The following is a 12619-nucleotide window of genomic DNA, read 5'->3' on the forward strand; positions in this document are numbered from 1 at the left end:
GACTCAGCCATAATGTCACATGGAAGTGAAGCTTTCACCCACTGTGCTGTTCTGAAAATCACCAAAAGGAGGTACCGATAGCCATCTGATTCTGGTAGGGTCTCAACAACAAAATGTACATGCTTAAAGTAAGCTTTCAGGATCAGAAAGTATCCAAGGTGGGGCTGAGCATAGCAACCGATCTTGCTCCTTCGGCAGGGAATGCAAGCGTAAGCCCAGCAACAACAATCACATTTGATGTTCAGCCACACGAATCTGTCCATGGTGATGGATACTGTCATCTTAATTCCGAGGTGATGACTCAAGATATGTAGCAGGCCAGATATCTCCTTATGCACCCCCAGAGACACCAACATATGTGTTTTGTCTTTTGATACAACACATAACAATGGTTTATTAAATGAGGGAAGTGAGCAATGTTCAATGCAGAGGCTAAAGTCTGGATTGCTGCACAACTCTCTCATACAAAGGTTGTTCACCTATTCCCTCACCATGGGTGCAAAGTCTTATTGTACAGATGTAGTACTGGCCCATGAAACATCTTCGTTGGTAGTGCTATAGCCTTTGGTGAGGCTCGGCTTATTCAAAGATTTTCCTCTACATTTCATAGTTGTTTGCTGCTCTTTTCCACCCCTGGACTACTATGCTGGTGAGATCCACAATTACACTGTCAATCCATCTTCTTCTAGGTCTTCCTTTTCGCCTATCTAAACTGATCACACCTTTGATCATTTCCTTTGGAATTCTGCCCTCTGTCATTCTCTCCACATGTCTTAGCCAATGTATTCACTGTGATTTCACAAATTTTACTATGATCCTACCTTGTATTAATACTTGGAATTCAGCATTGTAGTGTATTCTCCAGCCTTCTTCCTCTCTTATTGGACCATAGATTTTGCGTAGTATTTTCCGCCCAAAGGTTCGTAGTGCATTTTTATCACGTTCTGTCAATGTCCGTACCTCTGACCCATATGTGATAACTGAGTGGGCTAGGAGTTATATATTAATAGTTTGTTTTTCTTGTAACAGGGCTACTTCCAAGAAGTTCCATATTTACAAAGTAAACCCTATTTGCTGCTTGCATTCTTTACCTTATAGCCTTTCAATACTTTTATCATTTGTTATTACAGGGTGAGTCACCTAACGTTACCGCTGGATATATTTTGTAAACCACATCAAATACTGACGAACCGATTCCACAGACCGAACGTGAGGAGAGGGGCTAGTGTAATTGTTTAATACAAACCATACAAAAATGCACGGAAGTATGTTTTTTAACACAAACCTACGTTTTTTTATGGAACCACGTTAGTTTTGTTAGCACATCTGAACATATAAACAAATACATAATCAGTGCCGTTTGTTGCATTGTAAAATGTTAATTACATCAGGAGATATTGTAACCTAAAGTTGACACTTGAAATCTCCGACGTCCAGTTGCATGTTGTAACAAACACTGGTCACGGTCGGTGAGCAGCATCTGCAGGGACATGTTTACGATGACGACTGTGTTTACAAGTATGGCTTTAGTGCACTGTTGTGGTTTGGTCTAGCTGTCGCAGTGTCCGCATGTAGCGCTTGCTGCTATTGTTATTATGCATTCGTCTCCGCACGCAGACCAACTGTAGTACACCGTATTACCAGACGTCTGTGATAGTGTAGTGTTGTAGGAACTGTGACCATGGTGTATTCGAACTGTGAATAGGCGGAGATGATACTCATCTATGGCGAGTGTCAACGAAATGCAGCTGAAGCCTGCAGGGTGTATGCAGAACAGTACCCGGACAGAGAGCATCCAACGTGCCGCACATTGCGAAACATCTACCGCCAACTGTATGCAACAGGTATGGATGTAGCACGCGAATGGGTCCGTAACAGGCCCATCACAGAAGAAGCGGGTGCAGTTGGTGTGTTAGGCTGCTGTTGTCATGAACCCGCACATGAGTACACGGGACATTGCGAAAGCCGGTGGACTGAGTCAAATTAGTGTCATGCGCATACGGCATCGGCACCGCTTTCACCCGTTTCATGTGTCGCTACATCAGCAATTACATGGTGATGACTTTAATCATCGAGTGCAATTCTGTCAATGGGCATTAACAGAGCATGTGTTGCAGTTCTACCTGTTTACCGATGAAGCGGGTTTCACAAACTACGAGGCAGTGTATCTACAGAACATGCATTACTGATCTGTGGACAAACCTCGCTGGCTCAGACAGGTAGAGCGACAGCGACTGTGGACTGTAAATGTATAGTGCGGAATCATTGGCGACCACCTCATTGGCCCTCACTTCATTGCAGGGGCCCAAATAGCTGCAACATACATCGCGTTTGTACAGAATGATCTGCCAACGTTGCTCAAAAATGTCCCACTGGAAGCGCGTCGACGTATGTGGTATCAGCACGATGGTGCACCTGCACATTCCGCAGTTAACACTAGGCTGACCCTTGACAGGATGTTCGACGGGCGTTTCATAGGACGTGGAGGACTCATAAATTGGACACCCCATTCTCCTGATCTTACACCTCTGGACTTCTTTCTGTGGGGTACGTTAAAGGAGAATGTGTACCGTGATGTGCCTACAACACCAGAGTATATGGAACAACGTATTGTGGCAGCCTGCGGCGACATTACACCAGATGTACTACGGCGTGTACGACATTCATTAGGCCAGAGATTGCAATTGTGTGCAGCAAATGATGGCCACCACATTGAACATCTATTGGCCTGACATGTCGGGACACACTCTATTCCACTCCGTAATTGAAAACGGAAACCACGTGTGTACGTGCACCTCACCCCTCATGGTAATGTATATGTGCGTCAGTGAAAAAGACCAATAAAAAGGTGTTAGCATGTGGACGTAATATGCTGTTCCAGTCTCTTCTGTACCTAAGGTCTATCACCGTTCCCTTTGGATCCCTACGTAATTCGGTGCTCTCCGATACACACAATCGAACAGCGGAGGAGTGGTACTCAAGCGTCAACTTTAGGTTACAATATCCCCGGATGTAATTAACATTTTACAATGCAACAAACGCCACTGATTACGTATTTGTTTATATGTTCAGATGTGCTAACAAAACTAACGGAGTTCCATTTACAAAAACGTAGGTTTGTGTTAAAAAACATACTTCCGCGCATTTTTGTATGGTTTGTATTAACCAATTACACTACCCCCCTCACGTTCAGTCTGTGGAATCGATTCGTCAGTATTTGATGTGGTTTACGAAATATATCCAGCGGTAATGTTACGTGACTCACTCTATATATATATATATATATATATATATATATGTGTGTGTGTGTGTGTGTGTGTGTGTGTGTAGAGAGAGAGAGAGAGAGAGAGATTCAATAGGAGCAGTACAAGGTGTTACAGAGGACAAACTCAAACTGGCAGCCCTGGCATATGGAGGGGAGCACTGGGGTCCCAAACTGTGCGATCCACAGGTTGACGAATGCATGAGCGGTAGACTCAGCCATAATGCCACATAGAGGTACTGCTTCAACCACCGTTTGGTTCTGTCAGTCACTGAAAGAAGGTAGCAATAGCAATCTGATTCTGATAAGGGCTTGAGAAACAAGATGCACGTGCTTTCAGGATCGGAAAGTGTCCAAGGTGGAGCTGAGCATGGCAATCGATCGCTCCATTGGCAGGGAATGCAAGCTTAAGTTCAGCAGCAGCAATCACATTTCATGATCAGCCACATAAATCTGTCCATGATGATGGATACTGTTATCTTAATACCACAAAATAATGGTTTCTTAGATGAGGGGAGTCAACAATGTTTGATGTAGAGGCCAGTGTCTGCATTGTTTCACAACTCTCCGATACATGAGTTGATCATCTATTCCGTCAGTAAGGGTGCAAAGTCTTATTATACTTATGTAGCACTGATCAATGAAAGACAACATGCAATAATTTTGTCTGTACCCTGTACATGTTTGATGTCTGTGGTATACTGTAAGATATGGTCCAAATGCCAGTATCTCCATGGACTGGGGTCCAATGACAGGTTTCATCAGCTAGCAGCTGGTATCTGTGTATGTGATAACTTGGCAGCCATCAATGTCTTCGCAGCAGTACCAGACACCAGAATAAGTTGCTAGAATCTGGTGGTTGAATGTGGGCTGCTTAGTGTGGGAGGATAACAATTTCTCAGGAAAAAAAAGTGTGAGTGGCTGAGGTTTCCTGTCAAGTTTCTGTTGCAGAACTGCCCTGTAGTGGAATTTGTCGCAACAGTCTTAAGAGTAAATTGGGCATAGTGGTTGGTGTGTGCCAAGGGGACACTGTGTGCTAAGCACTGCTTATCACATATTGAAATGCATCTGACAACTCTGATACCACTGAATTTTCTTCTTGCCCTGTTTCTCAGTTTATGCTAGCGCACTCATTAGAAACTTTTGTAGCTCAGTAATATGAGGCACGTGACGACAATAGAAATTTAGAATCCTTAGGTAGTGACATGAGTGCAGCACCCATGGTCTAAGGGTAGCGTTTTTGTTTAGTAATCGAAACGTCCTCAATCCTGGATTCGAAATCCACCACCATTTAAATTTTGATTAATCATCTGCATTTGCACTCAAAGACTCCTGGCATAAGAAGTCAGTCTCATTCTACCAATACCCTTGTCAAAGAGGGTCAAGGAGTGGACACAGGTTCAGATTACTCTCTTGTCCTTGCTGTGGGAAACTGCCCTTAAAGGCAGAAAAATCAGCAATGATCAGTGTGATGTGGATTCAAAAGGCAATGGAAACCATTGAATCAAAAACACATAATTTGTATCCACAGGACATGTGGTCTGTGACTAAAAAAAGTGACATGGTGATCTCTTCATTGCCAGAAGATTCCAGAATAGTCCCCCATTCAGATCTCAGGGAAAGGACTGCCAAGAGGGAGGTGACCATTAGAAAAAAATTGAATAACCAACGAATGGATAAAGTTCTACAAGACAGGGCGTGGGATATCAGAAGCTTCAAAGTGACATGAAAGCTAGAAAATCTGAAAAGGGAAATGCAAATGCTGAATATAGACATAGTAGGGGTCAGTAAAGTGAAATGGAAAGAAGACAAGGATTTCTGGTCAGAAAAAGGTATAATGAGAGTAGGGCTCATTATGAATTGGAAGGTAGCACAGAGTGTATGCAGTTGTGAACAGTTCAGTGATAGTCTCTGTTGGTCCATCATGGACAGGGACTGGTAAATTAACTGTTAATATCAATTAAATTCTCCAACAGCTGTGTACCTTAAGATTTTTTTTTTTTTTTTTTTTTATTTTGAAAGCTACCAGTTTCAGCATTTCACTATGCCATCTTCAGGCCTAGTAGTAGTAGTAGTAGTAGTTTTATTCATCCGTAGATCTCTTTTTACAAGGATATAGGACATGTCAAAGTATTTACAAGCTTAGATCAATTTACAATAAGCTAATTCGTATACACATATATTTACAGACTTCTAGTTAGAGACAATCATTAGATTTTACTCCTGGTATACAATAATTTATTTACAAATAACTCATTAAATAATGTAATGCCACACTATTCACTCATATTTCACTATCAGTCACTGCACACACTATACACACATTGTTTCATAACACTTCACTCACTACATACACACACACACACACACACACACACACACACACACACACACACAGGTGATCCTTGGGCCATTTTCTGTACTGCAAGTTCCCATTTGCTATCCTGAAAAACTGAGTCAGCATCCCTTCATAATGAGTGAGATGTTGAGCTCAGAAAGAGGAAGAGGTGTTAGTATTGTGCTATGCATAGCTTGAGGGGAGAGTGTCTCTAGAAAGGAAAAAAGAAGAAAAATAATAAAGTGAAGGTGTTATGTGGAATATTGGATGTTTTATAATCATCATTATTATTATTATTTGTTTGTATAACATTTTTTATCAAACCCCTACTCTGCTTTATCTAAGTAATCCTTCAATGTATAAAATGTATTGCATAACAGGTACTTTTTAGCTGCCTTCTTAAATAAGTGTATTTTTGAAATTTCTTTAATCTCTTTTGGTAATTTATTGTACAGTTTTATTCCTTGGTAGAAAATGCTGTTTTGAGTTTTATGTTTATTTTTTCTTTGTAAATGTAAGTTGAGTCTATCTCTTGTTGCATGGTCATGGACAGAGCTGTTTGTGCAGTAATTGCCAATGTTACTTTTGATGTGTACAACTGACTGGTAAATGTGTTCACATGGAGCAGTTAAAATTCCCAGTGTTTTGAACAGATCTTTACAATGAGCTCGACTACTATTTATGGTTATTATTCTTATGGCTCTTTTCCGGAGTTTGAAAATTGTGTTCATATTTTGTGGATTTGTTCCCCAAAAAAGAAAGCCATAGCTAAGAATTGAGTGTACATATGAATGATATGTAACTAAAAGACACTGCATGTTACACACAGATGATAGAATTCTAAGGGCATAACATGCTGATGACATTCTGTTTGCAAGTACCTTTGTGTGTTCGCACCACTTCAGCTGAGAGTCAATATTCATTCCTAGAAATTTTGCATTTGTTACACAGTCTATAGAGGTGCCATCTACATTTAATTTAACATTGTCATTTTTCCTCTTCAAACTGAAGTTCATGGCATTAGTTTTCTTTATGTTTAATGTCAATTTGTTGCTTATTGACCAATCGTAAACTTCCTTGAGAGTTTCATTTGCTTTCTCGGTAAGGAGTTCTCTTGTTCTCTCAGTGACTATAATATTGCTGTCATCAGCGAAGAGAATTTTCTCACCATGAGTAACACTACTGGGAAAGTCATTGATGTATATCAGGAATAGTATTGGTCCTAATATGCTACCTTGTGGAACCCCTATATTAATATGTTTTGGTTCTGATAAGTATTTTACTAAATGTTTAGATCTATTTGAAGTATGTGTTATCTCTACTCTTTGTACCCTATCTGTTAGGTATGATCGAAACCAGTCATTAGCTGATTTGCATCTCTCCAAATAAACAAAAATGTCATATAGTGACATAAATCCCTGGAGGTCGTGAATTCAATTGTTTCACTAGTGCTTCATTCGAAGGCATGAGTTTCTACCAAGTCTTCGAATAAATCACTAGAGAAATGAAGGTATGTACATATGTATGTATATATTGAATGTAGTATTGCTTGTGAAAACAATAAATCTATATTTCAACAGTGACATACACCAGCATGATAGAAGACGAAAGTTCCGATATCATATAAGTATTCAGAGAAGATCTTTATAGGAAAAAAATGCACGTTATGCTTGGCTAAAGATAGTTAGTACCCTTCCAGGAAGTCTCACAACCCTACCCACGAGCAAATTTAAAGACCAACGAAAAGGAATTGTAACAGAAAATCTATTTGATTCCCTAGATGAGTACTTCATCTATATGAAAAGTGTTATGTATCTCAAGCTCATAGTTTTAAGGATCCAATCTTGACAAAAATAATTTTAACATTTTTATTTGTGTAGACGAAAGTAAAATTTTTTGTTACAACAAATCTTTAGTTTTTAATTTGTAAACTGACGTAACCTAACGTTAATCTGTATGATGTCCTGAAATACTGTGATTTCTACAGAGTTAATTTGACTAATTGATATTGAATGAAAATAATAATTATTATTATTATATTTGCGAATGAGCCCATTAGGACTACGCAAAAGTACTTAGTGGCGTGCATTTGCCTTTCTTTGTGCCCATACTTCTTTCATTCTTTTTCTGTGGGCTTGTTTTCTTTCTTGAGACCACGTTGTTCCAGTCTTCTTCTTTAGTTTCTCCTCTAGGTCAACTTGCCACTAGTGAATTTTGGATCTGAATATTTCCCTGTTCTGGATATACTCTGGTGTAATTCCTGCTAGTTACAGATCTGTTTTGATTTCGCCAATCCATTTTACTGGGTCTGTTTTAGATCTTCTCCCGTTTTCCTAGAATTCAACTGTTTGCTTTGTAAGTCTATTCAGAATCATTCTTTTGATGTGTCCATAGGATTTTAATCTGCATTTTCTAATGTCACTGTGAATATTAAAGTATTGTTTGATTTGCTGTTTGCCTCTGAGCCGATACTTTAATCTACAAGTTTTGGCCCTAAAATTATTCTTATGATCTTCTGTTCCTTTTTTTAAAAATATTTTCTATCTCTGTTTTCCTGTTTAAAATTAATGTCTCTGATCCATATTGGCATTCTGGTTTTATGACGGTTTTGTAATGTCGTAGTTTTGTGTGCTTGGACACACATTTTTTATTGTAGATATTTTGAGTGAGTCGATAAGCAGTGTCCAACTTTTGACATCTGACTTCGTTGGCTTTCATTTCTATTCCATTTTCCTGAATCATTTCAACGAGATATTTAAATTGGCGGACTCGTTTAATTTTGACATATTTTATCTCCATGAATTTTGGTGCTTGTTTGTTGCAAGTCATATATTCTGTCTTTACAAAAGATGTTTGCAGGCTGATTTTTTCTCCAGTTCCTTTCAGGGGTTCAATCTGTTTTTTGGCTGTTGAAACATCGCGAGTTTAGATGGCTAGATCGTCTGCAAATGCTAAGCAGTCTACTGTTAATTTTCCTCTGCCGAGAGTAATTGGTTGGTCAATCTTGAGGACTGATTTCAGTTTGCGCCATTCTTGCATCACTTTTTCAAGGACGCAGTTGAACAGTAGTGGAGAGGGTCCATCTCCTTGTCTTACTCCTGTTTTTATCAGAAAAGGTTCAGAGATTTCCCCCATAAATTTGACTTTAGATTTTGTGTCTATCAATTTCTGTTGTATGATTGCAAGTGTTTTCAGATGTAAACCCCGTTTTTTTAATATTTGGAATAATGGTTGATGAGCAACTGAATCGTACGCTTTTTTAAAGTCAACAAATGTGCAAACTACATTTTTGCCACTTATTCTCGGATGTCTTAAGATAAGTTTTAAGTGCAGATTTTTCTCTGGACATGAACAGCCTGGCCTGAATCTTGTCTGATATTATTATTATTATTATTATTATCTTCACATTTCTTTATGTATGAAAATCTTCCATTTTCTTGTTTAATTCATACTTCTGGAACCATATTAAAATTTAAGATTTTGCTGCCCTGAAAAAACTGCCCTATCGTAGAGCTGGTCCTGGGTTTCTTCTTCCTTTGATTACACTACCGTCATAGCTCTAATGCCGTAACCTCCACTACAAAATTAAGTCGCCACACAAATATCGATATTTCAGAAATGGACATTATCTTTGGTACAATATCGATGAAAATACCGATATTTTTGTTTCAATCCCCACACCAACTGTGGACGATTGTCAGCAAGGGTCCATTAATTGGCAATTTCCATTATTTAAATGAATCGATTAATCATACCAATGAACTGCTTGACGATAATCGCTTATTCAGATAATTGTTATGTTACATCTTTATTTTTAGGTTTAAAAACAGTCTCCTAAAATTATATTTTATGATAAAAAGATGTAGATTAGGTGGGAGTAAAAGTACATTTGACGCAAGAGTACACATTAAGCTTTCAGGCCCCTAAAGCAGAAGTTCACTATTTGACCAACATGAATGCGTCATCCTTTCCTCTTTTATTTATTTATTTATTTTTATTTTTTTATCTCTTGTTCCAGTGATCCATGTTGTGACATAATCACAGGATATGGAACATGTCAATTTTACAAGATTTTGGCCAGAATTTATGATAATACATAAAACAAAACAAAAACAGTAATCAGTAACTTAGGTCCCACTACAAAAAATACATTTTAGAGATAGATAGAGATTACAACACAAAAAACAGTAAACAGTAACTTAGGTCCCACTACAAAAAATGCATTTTAGAGTTAGATAAATATTACAAAATAACAAGTGTTACAGAGAAATAAATATTGCAAAATATATGTTTACAATAAAAATTTTCGGTATTACAAATACAAAATTGGGCATACATTTGCAATTTACAATACAAGAAATATTAAACACAGTAGTTCAGGAACTCTTCTATTGTATAAAATGATCGTTGCAATAGGAACTGCCTTAAGGTTTTTTTAAACAAGAGATCATCATCTACCAAATACTTGATTCTTGAAGGGAGGGCATTAAAAATCTTACAGCCACTGAAATGGACTCCTTTCTGCACCATACTTAGATTTGGCTGTTCGTAATGGATATCATGTTTCCTCTTAGTATTGTGACTGTGATATGCACTATTCACCTTAAAGATGGATTTTTCTTTCCTTATGAAGCACATCAACGAGAATGTATATTGCGCAGTGGATGTAAGTATTTCAAGCTTCTTAAAAAGATTCCTCCATGTGGCTCTAGGATGGACTCCACACATGATCCTTATGGCTCTTTTTTGTACACACAGTACTTTTATAGCCAGTGGCTAATTTACCCAAAATATAATTCAAAATGCCATAATTGCATGAAAGTAGCCATAATACGCTGACTTCATGGTTTCCATATTTCTATAAGAAGATAGAATGCGAAATGCGTATGTTGCTGAACTTAGTCTTTTGCATAGATCCACGATGTCGTTTGACCGATTCAGTTTGCTATCAACATGCAAGCCTAGGTATTTTGAGGAATCTACCCTAGTTATCGTCTGCTCACCTATTTTTACTACTATTTCCTCATCTTTGGATGTTTTGTGGAACTGAACGTAGTTTGTTTTACAGTAATTTAAAGGAAGACCATTAATGTTGAACCTTATGTGCTGTTACCTCAAGTTTATCTACTGAATTATCAACAAGTAGTGTAGTGTCATCTGCAAAAATGGTGAATTTACAATATTCCGTATAATAAAAAGTAGGGGGCCCAGAACTGAGCCCTGCGGCACTCCACATGTGATGGTACCCTATTCTGAAGATACTGGGACACCATCTTGACTTGTTTCCTGTTTGACAGATATAAGTCGAGCCATTTCCCTGTTGTACCACTTATACCAAGATGTGCAGCTTTTTGTAAAAGAATTTGGTGATTTACACAGTCAAATGCTTTTGTTAGGTCACAAAATATGCCAATCACTTTCAGTTTTTTGTTGATAGATTCCAAGAGTTTGCCAGTAAATGCAAATATTGCATCTTCTGTTGACAAATTTCTCTGAAATCCACACTGACTTTTGCTGAAGCTATTGTGTTCACTGACATGCTTAACTATCCTGGCATGCATTAGTTTCTGTAAAACCTTTGAAAAGCTTGTCAGTAGTGATATTGGCCTATAGTTAGGAATATCCGTCTTATCCCCCTTCTTATACAGCGGTTTTACAACTGCATACTTAAGCCTCTCAGGAACTATTCCTTGCTTAAGTGATGCATCAAAAATGTGGCAAAGGACTTTACTTACATGGCTGGAGCAGTATTTTAATAATTTGTTAGAAATGTTGTCAATGCCAGCAGAATTTTTGCTTTTCAGGGATTTAATAACTCTCAATTTCTTGAATAGTGACTGTTTTTTTCCTTCATGTGTTGTACTGAACCAGGTACTCTAGCTTTCAAAAGATTGATGGCTTGCTTCATGGACCATTGTAAACCTAATTTTTCTGTAACTATTAAAAAATTGTTGTTGAATGTGTCTGCAACTGTTTTTGGATCGCTAACAAGATTACCCTCACTTTTGATTTGGATATTTTCACTACAAACTGCATTTTCCCCCGTTTCCTTCTTTACAAATATCCAGATAGTTTTACTTTATTGATCAAGTTGTCAATTTCTACCTTCAAGCAAATGTTCTTTGCTGCCTGAATGGTCTTATTCAGAACTTTATTGTATATTTTATAGTATGTAATCCTACTGTTGTCATTTGAACTCCTAGCTGCAGTGTATAGTTCTCATCTTGTTTTACAAGAGATTTTGATGCCTTTAGTAATCCAAGGCTTGTTTCCACATTTGAACATGTTTCCTCTCACTGATTTTTTAGGAAATTCTTTTTAAAAAAGGCTTGTAACTTCATTGATAAATATATTACATTTTGAATTAACGTCAACTGTAGCACATACAGGAGACCAGTCCACAAGCTGTAATTGCTGATTAAAGGTTTCAGTGGTGTGTCTGTTTATAATCCTAAATGTTTTTCAAATGAAATTTTCTTTTCTTTGTACATTCATTTGGTTTAGAGTGAGGAATTGCCCTTCATGATCAGAGAGACCATTTATAATATTTTTTCACAGTTAAATGATTGCAAATATCCTTATCTACAAATACATTATCTATTAAAGTGCTAGAGCTGGCAGTTACTCTACTTGCAGTGTTCACCACTGGTTCTGAATTGTAACAGTACATTAAATGTTCAAAGTCTGCCTTGTTTATATTTTCTGTTAAAAGGTCCACATTGAAGTCACCCATAACAATGATAGATTTAGTTTTCCTACATAGGTGGGCCAGAAGTGATTCAGTTTCTCTTAGAAAAACATTTCGATTTCCAGCAGGTGCCCTGTAAAGAGCCAGAACAACAGTTGCACTGTCTGCTGTTAACTCAATGCCACACATTCAAAATGTTGTTCATGGCAGTATTTGCTTAAATCTAGGGATTTATACACTATATTATTTTTTATAAATATTGCAACACCACCTTTTTCCATAACAGATCTACAGTAATAAGTAGCTAAACTAAAGTTCTCAATCTGTAGCA

The sequence above is a fragment of the Schistocerca gregaria genome, chromosome 1 (genome assembly GCF_023897955.1).
Source record: "Schistocerca gregaria isolate iqSchGreg1 chromosome 1, iqSchGreg1.2, whole genome shotgun sequence".
NCBI classification, from domain to species: domain Eukaryota; kingdom Metazoa; phylum Arthropoda; class Insecta; order Orthoptera; family Acrididae; genus Schistocerca; species Schistocerca gregaria.